At 49.2% G+C, this 14,274-nt stretch overlaps 1 protein-coding gene across 3 annotated transcripts in view; it reads left to right on the forward strand.

Moving 5' to 3' along the window:
* Positions 1-14,274, forward strand: part of TUB (TUB bipartite transcription factor) — an 87,631-nt gene that overhangs the window by 32,914 nt on the left and 40,443 nt on the right. The gene's annotated exons all lie outside the window — the stretch shown is intronic.

Genomic DNA, 14,274 nt, shown 5'->3' on the forward strand with positions numbered 1-14,274 from the left:
ATGGGCTTAAATTCTTAGGTGCTACTTTGAAAATAATCTCGGGTATTATATGAAAAAAATGTGCAGTATGAGTTAGTTCACAAGTGGCAATTGTGGATGTTTGTGTGTGCCTGTATCCAAACGAAGTTGTGTAAACTGTTTTGTCATCTAAATTTTTCGTGTAACATACTTTCCCATGTTGTTAAATATTATTGAACAAATATTGTTTTTAATGGCTATATAATAGCTCTCTTAAGGATTCGTTGAAATTTAATCATTCCTTTATTTTGGCTCTTTCCATAATTTCTATATTCTCAATGATGAATGTATTTGTACATAAACCTCTATACTCTTTGGATTGTTTTCTAAGAATAGCTTCAGAGAAATGAAATTAATGGCTCAAAAAGAATGAACCTCTTTAAAGTTCTTTGATATGTTCATATTATCACATTTCTTTCCAGAAAGGCTGTCAATCCACTCTGTCCCCAGCAGCATCTGAAGGGCCACCCTCACTGCATATTCGTCAGCTTGACACTCACTTCAATTACAGTGCCTCTTGCCATATAGAAGATGGTGATTTTTACCTAATAAACTTTTATGGTTTCTGGATTTAGGAACATGCGTAGCAAAGCTCCCCACTCCCTGCACATGACTAGAAGAATACTTTATAACATTTTCTACTTATAGTTTTCTTTTCTTTTCTTTTTTTTTCTGTGATGGAGTCTTACTCTTGTTGCCAGGCTGAAGTGCAGCGACGCAATCTCGGCTCACTGCAACCTCCTCCTCCTGGGTTCAAGTGATTCTCCTGCCTTAGCCTCCTGACTAGCTGGGATTACTGGTGCCTGCCATCACACCCAGCTAATTTTTGTATTTTTAGTAGAGACAGGGTTTCACCATGTTGGCCAGGCTGGTCTTGAACTCTTGACCTTGTGATCCACTTGCCTCAGCTCTCAAAGTGCTGGGATTACAGGCGTGAGCCACTGCACCTGGCCTGGTTTTCTTTTTTATGATAAATCTTTACTCCTCTGTTATTTGTTTTTGTATGTGTTATAAAATAGGGATATAACTTTATTTGCCCCAATAGAGATAAAACTTTATTTACCTTGCCCCAAATGGATAGCAATTTGATCTCTGAGCCACTTGCTAAATAATTAGATGTTTCTGCCGGGCGCGGTGGCTCACGCCTGTAATCCCAGCACTTTGGGAGGCTGAGGCGGGTGGATCACGAGGTCAAGAGATCGAGACCATCCTGGTCAAAATGGTGACACCCCGTCTCTACTAAAAATACAAAAAATTAGCTGGGCATGGTGGCGCATGCCTGTAATCCCAGCTACTCAGGAGGCTGAGGCAGGAGAATTGCCTGAACCCAGGAGGCGGAGGTTGTGGTGAGCCGAGATCGCGCCATTGCACTCCAACCTGGGTAACAAGAGCGAAACTCCGACTCAAAAAAAAAAAAAAAAAATTACATGTTTCTTCAATGTTTTGAAAGGGCATCTTTATCGTAAACTAATTTCCTCTATAGATATGGAATTATTTCTGTACCACATTGGTCCATTGGTCATTCTCACATCAACACAACTGTTTTTGGTACAGATTCCTAGTACAGATGAATTATTGCAGATTCATAGCACAGTCTGATAATTGGCATAGCAAATGCCTCCTCTTTCCTTTACTGTTACAAAATTGTCTTGGCTAACTTGGAAAATTGGCTTATTTTTCCAGATGAATTTTGGAATAAATTTGTCCAGTTGAAAAAATATTCTGCATTTGTGATTAGAATGGGATCACACCTGTCAATTTATTTGACAAAACTGGAATTTCCTACAGGAGCAGGGGATGCATCTCCTTTTATCAAGGATGTTAATATAAGTAAAAATTTATAGTTTGTTTTCACATATGTCCAAGACATTTCTTATGAAGTTGTCCTAGATAGGTTTTTTTTTCTGTTGCTTGTGTGAATAGGACCTTTTAAATTATATTTTTTAATTGGATGTTTCAGATATTTAGAAAAACCATTTATTTATGAATAGTTGCGTATTAATCAATGCCACTGATGTATTCATTAGTTCTAATAGTTTTTCAGTTATTTTTCTTATATTTTGCCAGGTAGACAGTTGGATAAACAAATAATGATCAGTTTATCTTCTTTCCTAATAATTATGTAAAAAAATTAATTATTACATTAGCTAGAACTTATGAAACAATGTTTAGGCTGGGTGCAGTGGCTCATGCCTGTAATCCCAGCACTTTGGGAGGCTGAGGCAGGCAGATTACTAGATCAGAAGTTAGAGACCAACCTGACCAACATGGTGAAACCCCATCTCCACTAAAAATATAATAATTAGCCGGGCGTGGTGGTATGGGCCTGTAAATCCCAGCTACTCAGGAGGCTAAGGCAGGAAAATCACTTGAATCTGGGAGGCGGAGGTTGCAGTGAGCTGAGATCATGCCATTGTACTCCAGGATGGGTGACAGAGCAAGACTCCATCTTAAAAAAAAAAAAAAAAAGTTTAGTTATATTCTTTACCCTGTCAATTACACTTCTGTTCTTAGTTTGCTGATAACTTTCTTTTAACCAGAAATGAGTGCTGACTTTTATCCAAGACCTTTTTGGTATCTGTTAACATATGACATTTCTCATTAGGCTTATTAATGTGATATATTACATAAATAGTGTTACTCATATATAAACCATCTTTCCAGTTCTGGAAATGGAATGAGCTCTATATGGTGCATGTTACATTTTTCATTCAACTTACTTCTAGGTTTTATTTGTTAATATTTTATTTAGAATGCTAAATATATATTTTAATAAGGCTATTAAGTAGTAGAGTTTTAGGTTTTTGGAGAGTCAGATTTTTACATCAGGGTTTGATTACCTTGCAAAATTAGTTGGTTGCATCTCATCTTTTTTTGTGTATTGCTGAGTGATTCCTCTACCTCTGTAATTGTTTGTTCTCAAAAGTTTGAAATACTTGTCCCAAAATTCATCTTGGTCTGGTACCTTTCTTGTCTGGAGCTGTTTAGCAATATTTCCAGTTTCTTCCATGGTTATTAATCTAATCAACTTTTCTACTTCCTTTAAGTTTAGAGAGTTATATTTTCTAGAAAGTCCATTGTGTTGAGATTTTTAATTTATTAGTCTAGAAATATAGGAAGATTCAGATGTGTACAGTCTCTTCTGTATCTTTGATTACAGCCCCTTCTTAAGGGTTTGACTCTTTTATGATCCTCTGACTTTCTACATGCCCCTCCTTGGGCCTGGCAGGGGCAAGGACTGGAGTGTATGTGTGTTTGTGTGTGTGCATGGGAGTAGGGAATAGTTGTGGGCCCATGCCCATTTCCATAAATTGGAATGCATATGTGTGAGCCTGTAGAAATGTCCTCACCTGCATGCCATGTCATCTTCCAGCCTGGATGTCTGTTCTGGCATATCTGTGTGTACATCTGTATGTGTGTCAAGCCAGGGGGTGGTATGAGTGGGTCTAGGTACCAGGAGTGATTACCCTTATCTTGTCTCCTGCTAAGCCATGGAGGTTTGGGGAGTTCCTTCAGACCCCCAATAAGTGTAGATAAATGATGAGCACATGTGTGTGGTGCGCATGCTCCACATGTGCTGGCAGGGGGAAGTGGGGAGATGCCTGGAGTGTCAGTGGGGTATAGTGGGCAGGGTGAAGCCTCCATTTCTGTGTGAAATGCCTGGGGGTGGGGGGAAGGTATTTGGTGCAGTACATGTGAATACAAAGTATACAGAGGAGTTTCAGGTACATACGTGCATGTGAGCCTTTGTGGGGTGTGGCTGGGTGTGTAGGTGGGGCTGTGTGTGAGGTAGAGCTGAGGAAAATTTGTCTGTGGTGTGTCTGAGGTGATGTGTGTACAGGTCAGCTTGTCTCTGGGTGGTGTATGGGGTGACATGTTATTGTGCGTAGTGTGGTTTGGGAGGGTGAGGGGTATGCAGGCATGTCCCCAAAATCAGTGCATGGTGTGTGTCAGGTCAGGTGTGGGGGGCAGTGATGGGAGTGAACTACAGTGTGTGGGGGAAGGGCAAGTGGGCCCTTCATTCGCCCCACACCTCACAAATGTTGGGAGGCACCATTTCCCCCCTCAAAGTTGAGGAACCTGGAGCCCACAGAGAGGACACAAGCTGGCTGGGTCACATAGCAGTGTCTGTTAGAATCTCGGGATGCCACCACTGGCAGCTCACAAGCTAGACTCTGAGGGCGAAGGAGGGGACTGGCCCTCTGGGTAACGGCAGTAATGGGGGGGTCCCATTCAGTTCTTTAGGGTGACTGTCCTGGAACAGGCCAGCAAACGGCCCATGAGAATCAATTGTGCAATAAAGGGAAATGTTTCTAAGCCCATTGTTAAACATAGCTGTTATTAAGGATCAAACTGGCCGGGCACATGACTCACGCTTATAATCCCAGTGTTCCTGGACCAAACCGAGGGGTCAGGCTGCTTATTCTCAAGGCCCAATAACGAGATGCAGATGAACTGGGAGAGAAGGGAGTTTTTATTTCTGTGACCGGTTACAGGGAAAAGGCCTGAACATTATCACCAGACCAACTCGAAATTACAGTCTTCCAGAGCTTATATACCTTCCAGGCTACATGTAAGTGTGCATTCATCTAAAGACATAAGTGATTAACTTCTCCTTTTTTTTGCTTGATTGATTCGGCTATTAAAACTTGGGTTTGCTTCACGTAACTTCTTTCAAACTATAACTAAGATCTGAGTCCTCCATACCTTCCTCTGGAGCCTCAGTAAATTCCCTTAATCTAAATGGGTCCAGGTGCCAGGCGATTACCCTTATCTTGTCTCCTGCTAAGCCATGGAGGCTTGGGGAGTTCCTTCAGACCGCCAATAAACTTGTTTGTGGAGGCCTGGGGAGTTTCTTCAGACCCCCAGTAAAACTCGTTTAATCTTAAACAGATCCTGTTCAGAATTCCTTCGTTATTTTGTCACGTTTTAACACCCAGGAAAGGCCTAGGCAAAACTCTTGGTGGGCTTTTGTTACATTCCAGGCATTGTATAAGGACAATGGTTCTATCAGCTTTTAATATTTAACTTAACCACTCAGTCAGTACTGAAACAGTTGTTATGGAGGCCTGTGTTAGTGAGACCTGGCCTGCCACACCAGCACTTTGGGAGGCCGAGGCAGGAGGATCACTTGAGGCCAGGAGTTCGAGGCCAGCCTGGGCAACACAGTGAGACTCCCATCTCTACAAAAATAATACAAAAATTAGCCAGGCACGGTGGCGCACACCCGTAGTCCCAGCTACTGGGAGGCTGAGGTGGGAGGATCGCTTGAGCCTAGGAGATTGAGGCTGCTGTGAGCCGAGATCACACCACTGCACTAGCTTGGGCTACAGAGCAAGACCCTTTCTCTCTGTCTCAAAAAAAAGAAGCTGTATAAATTTAATATTAAAAAAATTATGTTTACAAAGGTAATATACTGAAAACTCAACCACTTCCTATTCAGTTTACTGCCCTTCCCTGAACCTGTCTGTTGTATCTGAACTGCCATGTGACCGTGCACTGCCAAGCATCTCCTCCCACCTCTGTGCTCAGTCCCATCACAGATGGGCCATGGAGACGGCGGTTAGAGCAGGGAAGTCAACAGGTGCTGCACATTAAGACCTGATTTATTTTGTTGATAGTCTAGACCTAAGAAAGTGATGGGAAAAAAATTACTAATACAAATTAAATTTTAAGTGTTGTATGTTTATAGCTGCTACATCGTGGCTAGCAGAAAACAAATATTTTTCCAGTATTCCCAAACTATTAACCTATTCTGCAAAGAAGGCACTCAGACCACCAGTGAAGGAGTGAAGTCTTTGTGGTTTCACTTTCAACTTGCTTGTTAACATAAATGAAAATATCAAGCAACATTAAGTTGGAGCTACACTCATTTGTCATTGCAGCCATAGGCTGGCTACTGATAAAGAGTTAGGCGAAACTCAGTGAATGGGTTGACTTCCGGGACAGTCATTTGGCTATATGGCATTTACAGTAAAGAATAGTGGATATTTCCTTAGTATTTGTAAATTATGTGCTATACATTCCTTGTGTCAGTAAAGTTGATAATAAATTTGTTGAGTCTGTGCATGCAAACATTTTCTGGAGAGCTTGTTGCTAAATGTCACTGTTAACACCCCGTGGGCCTCCATTACGCATAGTCCCAGCATGTCTCCTTCCTGTGCGGGGGTGAGGTGGCGTGGGGTGGAGAGACAGGCGTAACCTGCAGAGACCCTTGGGAGCAGTGTCTCAGGTTTCTGGACAAGCTGTGGCTTCTCACCAGATCAGGTTGACCTCCTGGCCAGGGGCACCAGGGCTCTCCTAGGGGTACCATTCATTGATCCCTTCTCTGTACCAGGCTCAGGGTCAGAGGAAGAAGACGTGGTCACTGCCAGTATGGAGCTCATAAACAGCAGAGGAGACACCCAGTCACAGTCAGTCACACCCTGGAGAGGGCAGGGACAAAAAGGAAGGAATTGCCCAGCTGAGGCAGGAGGGAGGCCGGGACAAGAGGAGCTGCCCAGTGGAATGGTGCCTCTCAACATTTAGTGTGCAGCATCCACAGATTCCTGTTGAAAATTCAGAGATTCTCTTCTGTCAGGTTCGGGCAGGTGGTGCCTAGGAGTCTACAGTGTGCTAGGGGATGGTGAAGCAGGTGCCCCAGGGCACACTTGGAAAAGCCTGGATCTGAGGAGACAAGAACGTGTGTGCCAAGGCAGGAGATGAGAGGTTCTGTGGGAAGATCTGCCAGGAGTTTAGGAGTGGCTGGAGCAATGGCAGCAGAGCAAGGGAGGAGAGGGGTCAGGGACAAGTCCTGTAGCCTCACACGCTTCATGGAAGAGCTTGGTTTGTATCCTTTGGAATGAAGGGCAGTGGAAAGAGCCTTGCCAGCAGACAAGTGACATGTTCAGATTAACTTTTCAAAGTGTGATGTTCCTGGAGCAGGCAGAACTGCAGGCAAGGAGACCAGAAGGAGGCTGGGGACATGTGAGGCCTCAGTCCAGGCAGAGGCACTGGGGACAGGGGAGGGGACAGATAGGAGGTTTTCACAGGTGGAGCCGCAGGCTAGATGAAGAGTGTCATCTGGGTTTCTGGGGTGATGACTGAGTGAAGGGTGGGACTATGCCCATTGCCAGAAAACAGGAGGAAGAGCAGGTCTGGAGTAAGGTGAGCTGATTTGAACCTGGAGAGTTAGGGGTGCCCCTGGAGGGTGCTGGAGGCATTTGGGGCTCAGGGGTGCCATTAGGAAGTAGCTTTGGGAGCCCAGTGGCTAGATGGGAAAGCCAAGGGAGTGAAGAGGTCACCTGTAGAGAATGTGGTCACAGTGTCCAGATCCAGTCCTGAACGGCCAAGAACTCAGGCCTGCCTGGACCTTGTTTCTGGAAGGGGTGGTTCCAGATGCCAGGTCCCTCCATGCAGGAAAGCCAGAGTGGGTGGGAGAAGGTTGGAGGAGGTCGGAACCATGGGTGGGGTTGCTGGCCACCTCTGGCTTAGGAGCTGGAGGCCACACTGATTAGGAGTCATGGGGCCTCAGTTCTAGCTCCAGCCCTGGCTCTGCTACCAACTTGCTGTGTGACCTTTGGCAGATCTCTACCCACTCTGGGCCTCAGCTTCCTCATCTGAAAATAAGGCTGGACCATAGCAGTGATTTTCAAATGACATTTAGAGCCCCAGGGCCACCCAGAAGCATCTCCAGGAAGCAGGAGTTGAGGGTGATAGGGAGGGAGAGGCTGAGAGTGTGGACCTCGAGCCCCACCCTGTCCCCAGCTTCATCCAGAGCCACTTGCTTTTATGTTTTCTGTTAGCCTCTTCATGAAAGGCTGTGTTCCAACCGAAAACTACTGGGCCAGAGGATCCCTTACACTGTTGTACGTAATTGGGGTCTGTGCATCCTTGCCAACATAGAAGCTGATGGAGTCTGAGGAATAACACACGCTGAGAAAACCAAGCATCATCATGACAGGCACTGTGTGAACTCTGTGCCTGCTTCCCACACAGCGCAGTCACGGTCATGTCCACGCTTACGTAGGCCTTGGCTCTGCCCAGCTGTGGGTGATTTCAGCAGTGGATGCAGCTCAGTGTGCCCCCACCCCCTGGCCGGCGCCTCCCCAGCCATCAGGGTACCCCAGGGTGGGGCCTGTGTGGCCCTGGCCCCTCTCCGCTGCCCGAGGGCAAGGGCGGTGTGAGGCTGGCAGCGAAGCCACAGGTCGGCCTCCTGGCTCCCTGATGCTCTCTGTCCATTGTCTCTGCAAATGCAGAGAGTCTGAACAGGACACAGAACATTTCCTCTTTGCTTGGGCCTGGCATCAGCGACAATGCCACCTGTGTGGAAGAGGACTCAGCAGGTAGTGTCCTGGCTTCCCTCCAGCTCCACAGAGCTTCCCTCAAACCTTGCTGACAGCTGGGCACTCTGAGTAAACTGAGGCAAGCCTGGGCCTAGACCAGGATGTGGGGACATGTGCTGTGGGGAGGAGGGTGAGAGAGCTGGCCTCAGGATGGGGCGGAAACGCCCTGCTGGTGCCTCTGCAGGGAAAACAAGGGCCCTTTGTCTGTGTGACTCTATATCCCAGAGAAGTAGACGCCTGGCTCGCCGCCCTCAGAGCAGGGCCCAGGAGTTGGAGAGGGGCAGCTTTGCGCACCCCTTGCCCTGGGATCCTGGGGTGCAAGAGTAGAATGAGGACAGTCAGCTCAGAGGGGACAGAGATTGTGCTAGCTCCCTCTGCCCCTTTAGCCCAAACTCATGTCCCTGCACACACTGGACCCTCGCATTGCCTGGAAGTTATCTGACCCCTGCTGCTGTCCCTTCCCCCAGAGAGACCCAGCTCCCCAAATAAGGCCACACTGGGCCCCAGCATCCCAGGCTTGGAGACAGTGCTTTTGGGGAACTCCAGGGTCCCCCAGCTCTCTTGCTACTTCAGGAACAGTTTGGACGGGGGCCCAGGAGAAGTGGCCCTCTCCCTGTCACCTCCTTGACATCCCAGATAAGGGCTCAGAAAGCTGCTGCAAAACCCGTGGGAAGAGACCCACCCCTGGAGATCCTCCCGGCCCTCCTCCCTCTGTTCTTGGTTCCCCAGGACCACAGGGGCTTCAGCCCGTTCTCACTGGTTCTCACTTGGCAGGGTGGTTGGTGGGGCAGGGTGACGACTCTTGGTGTTTCCTGACAACAGGCTGGGGGACTCAAGCGCCAATGTGAAGCTGAAGAGTGTCCTGGAGACGGGGGGCGGTGAGACGGAGTCTGCCCAGGCCACGCCAGTGGCCGGGGTGTGGCCCTGGGCCTGGGGAGGGTCGCTGTTTGAGAGGAGATCGCAGCTTTATAAAATGACTCCGTAAGTATGGCCTGGGCAGGTGGGCCACAGGTCCCCACTGCCCCACCGGGGACCGCGGGCAGGGACCAAGAGCTCCTGCAGCAGGAGACCCTACCACAGGACATGGGGAACCCAGACAGCTTGGGAGGCTGCAGTCCCGGGGAGACACCATGCCTGGGCTGAGGTGGAGGCTGGCCCTTGGCCTCTAGGGAGCTAGGGAGTCAGGTGCTCTTAGGGCCTGTGGAGGGCCCTCCCCGATGCTCTAGGCTACTGGGCAGGGCCTTCCTCTGAAGGGGTCTGTGTGTGTGTGTGTGTGTGTGTGTGTGCGCGCGCGCGTATGTGTGTGTATGTGTGTATGTGTGTGTACATATGAGGGGTTGCAGTTTCTACTATGGCTGCTGGCTCAAGATAAGAACCTTTTGAACCCAGGAGCCCAAGAAGCCAGGCCCACACCTTCTTTCTTAGGCATCGAAGGCTGTAGAACAGTGGTTTGCATCATGAGAACCCCCAGGCATATGTAAAAAATGCACATTCCCAGGCTCCGCCCACAGGGAGTCTCTGGGAAGGGCCCAGGAATCTTTATTTTAAAAAGCTCCCCAGGTGATTCTCACAGGCTGCAGGTGGGAGAGGAAGCCACTGCTCTCGGGAGACACCCCGGGCCAGGAAGCCCAGGCCCTGCCTGCAGGGCCACCTTAGACACTCAGACGTTGTCTCCGGAAGGTGTTCAGGTCATCCACACTCTCATGGGAAGGAGAGGCTGACATGCTCTTCAGTAACCTCTTCCTGAGGCACAGGAGAGAGAGCATGGAGCATAGGGTGGGCCCCAGAGGGAGGAAGGCTCAGGAAGGGGTGGGACGGAGCATCAGGGCCAGGGGCGCCCCATCACAATGTCTGGGACTGCTGAGGCCAGGGAACCTCACAGCTGTCTCAGGGCTCAGGGCGCCCGGGGCCTCCGGTCCACACCAGCCCCTATCCAGCCATGTGGGTGAGCCCAGGTCCTCCTGTGTAGACGCGAGGAAAGGACTCCCGGGAGATGAGCGCACCCAAGGACAGTTACGAAATCTCCTCCTTGGAGTTACCTGTTAGCATTTTAAGTGTCTTCTTAAAAAAGAATTCAGTTAACTCAAAATGACCTTTAGAAAAAGAAAGTAAAATAAATGACCTTTAAAACCCTCATACCTGGCATGAAGCTTACTGACGTAACTGAATTAACATGAAGGCAGCATGAGTAGCTGACTGCACGTTTGCTTCCATGGCTGAAGCTGGAGTCAGGGGCCATCTGATTCGGTCTGTTTCCCATCTTGCCGGCCCAAGGATGCGCATTCATTTCGCCTAGACTGCACACGTCCACACCTTCTGGCTGTAAAGCATCCCTGAGTGTTCACTCGACCCAGTTTGCTTAGTCAATTCCCCAAGTGCTGAACCTTTGGGCTCCTTCCAATTTCTTGCTATTATAAATATCACGGCTATGAATATCTCTGTACAAATTACTTTCTTAGTATTTTACTGGGAAGCATTCCCCAAGTGGAACTACTAGGTTAAAGGGCATGAACAATTTTATAGTTCTTGTCACATATTACTAGATGGTTCTCCAGAACTATGGAACCCATTTACCGTGACACCAATTATGTACTGGTGTCCCCACAGCCCTCCAGTATAAAGGTTCATCATTTTTATTAATGTGTAGCTGTTTCGTTTACTTCCCTTTCCTCATTTTGTGATTTTGGTCAGGAGTGGCACGGCAAGTTGTTTTAATGCTTTTGTTGTGATGATTGGTGACACTGGACATTCTCTGAGGGACTTTGAGGACTTGACGGGCATCATTTGTCCTGCAGGGATATGGCAGGATCGGTCCTGAGTCAGAGCTGGCTCAGGACTGGGAAATGGACAGCTCGGAGTTTTCAGACTTACTCAGTTCTCAGTCTCCCAGCAATAGGCCAGCACGCACCTCAGCACCATAGTTGCCAGTGCCCTGAGGCTGAATGATGAATATGGTTTTGAAACAGCACCACTTGCCCCAGGGAGAAGACTGAGATGAAGGGGAGAAGGAGAACCCATGGCCTCACGCTTGTCCCCACCTTGGTGGACTATGCCTGAGCTCCACTGGACAGGCTGCACCGCCTCTTACCCCAGAAGTGGACTTCTGGGCACACGGATTACCATGTTATGCTTGTGGCTGTGGCCATGGGGATAAACCAGATTTGGGGCTTGTGGTGTACCTGCGCGCTGATCCTAATGACCAACCGGGAGCTGCACCAAGAGTTTACCCAGTGCCTTTAAAACCAGGGCTCTGCTGGTGGCTAGAGAGGCCTGCCTGGGTAAGATCAGTAACATTTGTTGAGGTCTGGGCCCTCATGTCTTGGCTGAGGTCCAAGCTTGGGGAGTTGTGGAAAAAATGGGTGTTAGGGAACATTGACCTCTGGGGTCAAAGACTGTGGCCTGCAGATAATGACAGGGGGCTTATCAGTGATACCAGGAACTCAAAGCAGAGACAGTGAGGTTCAGGGGCATGAAACCCAGTGATGGAAACCGGGTGCCACGCTGTTGCAGGCAGGGCCACAGGGCATCCTGCGATCTCAGAGCAGACACACCAGATGACGGAGGAGAGTAAATCAGGGCAGACATGGCTGAGGGGGCAGGAGGAGCTAGCATAGGGTTTAAAGTCAGCAGTTTAAATTGTGGTGTCAAAGGACTCCACAAACTTGGGAATAAATGGATAGTTATGGATACTCAAGGATACTCTTGGTAGGATGGAGCGGAATAGTGATTTATGCAACCGAAGGAGGTCTTGGAGTCCCAAGAGCCTCTCCATGTTGAAGCAGGATGCTAGGGGATGAGAGGACACAGAGCCAATGTATAATACAGATAACAAGGCCCAGCCTCTTGGAGGACAACTGGTGGAAGCTGGCCAGGGGATCATCATTCCAGACCACACCTGGACTTGGGCAGGGCCCCTCTCTGCAGAGGCCAAGCCAGGATCATGACCATCAGGCTAAGGGGGAAGCGTGCATGTTGCTGGGATAGCAGGTGTCTTGGGCCCACTAAGGTTCTTCAGGCTTTGGGAAGGAAGCACACTCCCTTTCCTTCTCATTCCTGGCCTGCTGCCCATGGAACCAGGGCTTTGATGGTGCTGGATCAGGTGGTAATGGACAGAAGAGACATGGTGTGTGCCCCCGGCTCCACAGTGGCAGTGTGATAGTTAAGAAGTGGTTTCGTGTGGCAGAAGTGTGAATCTTAGATTCAGGTTCACATATACCTTACTGGGTGACCTCAGTTCTCTCTGAGCCTCGGCTTTCTTTTCTCTAAAATGGGGATGCTCATACCTGCCTTACAGGGTGGTTGAGAAGACTGAATGAGAAAATAATATATGACAGTGCTCAGCAAGAATAGTTATTGTCGACAAATGTCAGTGTCCTTCCATTAGCCTCTTTCAGTTCCTAGAGCAGAGCTGAGTTTATCAGTGGGCCCAAATAGGCCTCCACTCTAGACGGGGGCGGCGGGTGAAGGAAGGGGCAGCATGCCCTCTGGTAAGCCCAGGAGCAGAGCTGGAAGAGCTGGAAAAGCTGGAAGAGCAGCTCTGCTTCTGGGTTTATCTGACCCAAGAGTAGTGATGAATTTGGTGAAGTGGAGGGGTTAAAGCCAGGCAAGCGTCTGACCCTTAATTTCCTTATCTGAAAAATAAGTTGTGTGTGGCCTTATGATATGCATGGGAAGCCCCTAGCACCATTCCTGCACATAGTAGGAGGTCCACACATACATGACAGCATGGATTCTGTGGTTGAAGACACTTCTCTTGCCCTCAGAGTCATACCACTGTGAAGGGTTTCTCTCTGTGAGCTCAGAGTCCAGCCTGGGGTTGGTCAGACATGAAACGGGTTGTGCGTGGTGGTCAGTGCTAGGGCGGTGGCTAATCATGTTACCCCAGAATTGGCTGAGGAGGAAGTGGCTCCGGGGGAGGCTGCTCTGAGGGCCACTGAGGCTGTGGGGGCCCCAAGGGTACTTCCAGGGGAAGAATGTGCACCCTGCAGTCCACTCCTCTAGCCCAGGGTGTTCTCAGAGTGTCCAGAACCAACAGGTCTGCTCAGATGCTGGACGTCAGGTTCTGCTTGGCACACAGCACAACAGCTTTTCCCCTGAAGGAGCATTACCGGAGGCAGGCAACATGGAGGTGAAGAGAACTGGAAGGGGCTGGCATGAGTCATGAATGAGTGAGGTTGGGGGTGAAAATAATTCCGTGCAGCCCAGAGTGAGCTGGCCCTGGGTTCAGCCTCTGTACAGCTCCACGGCCTGTGCCCTGACTCTGATCCCAGTCCCAGCCAGTTTCTGTGCACGGGGGACTGGGTGATGAGCATCGTTCTCTGGAGGCAGCAGGGCCTCAGAGGGTCCACACAGCCTGGAGAGAGACAGGTTGAAGTTGCCCCAGACTTCCCCTGGCAGCCACCTTGCTTGGGGCAGCACCACACAGGAGCTAGAGGAGTCCAGGGTTCTGCATCCCAATCTGTCACTTGCGAGCTGGAGACCTGGGGCAGGCCTAGCCCCTCTGACTCCTCGTGCCCACTTCGGAGCTTGCATCTAGGAGAGGTGGAGTAACTGCTGGTGTTTGAGGACTTCGGCAGTGGTTATGAAAGCAGGTTGAAGAGGTGTGACGTGACCTGCGCATGCTCAGCCTGCCAGGTGTGCAGCCCCTGCACTTTGCAAATGACCTCTAGTCCTTGTCACCCTGGGACAACCCTGGATCTTTCTGGACCTGACTTAATCCTCTGGACAAGCTTTGCAGCACCCTATCTCCCCCAGATGCACACACATTCACACACACAGCCATTGCTGCGCACAGATGGAGCTCCTCCCTTTCAGCAGGTTTCTGACCTCCAACCTGTCTTCTCCCACCCCAGGCAGCTCCCCTCCTGGCTCCTGGTCTGCTCCCATTCCTCCAGCATCTGGCCTCACCAAATACTGGTTTGTGAATGGCCTC

Source organism: Sapajus apella, unplaced genomic scaffold (assembly GCF_009761245.1).
Source record: "Sapajus apella isolate SASKATOON/1434 unplaced genomic scaffold, GSC_monkey_1.0 scaffold47, whole genome shotgun sequence".
Lineage (NCBI taxonomy): Eukaryota > Metazoa > Chordata > Mammalia > Primates > Cebidae > Sapajus > Sapajus apella.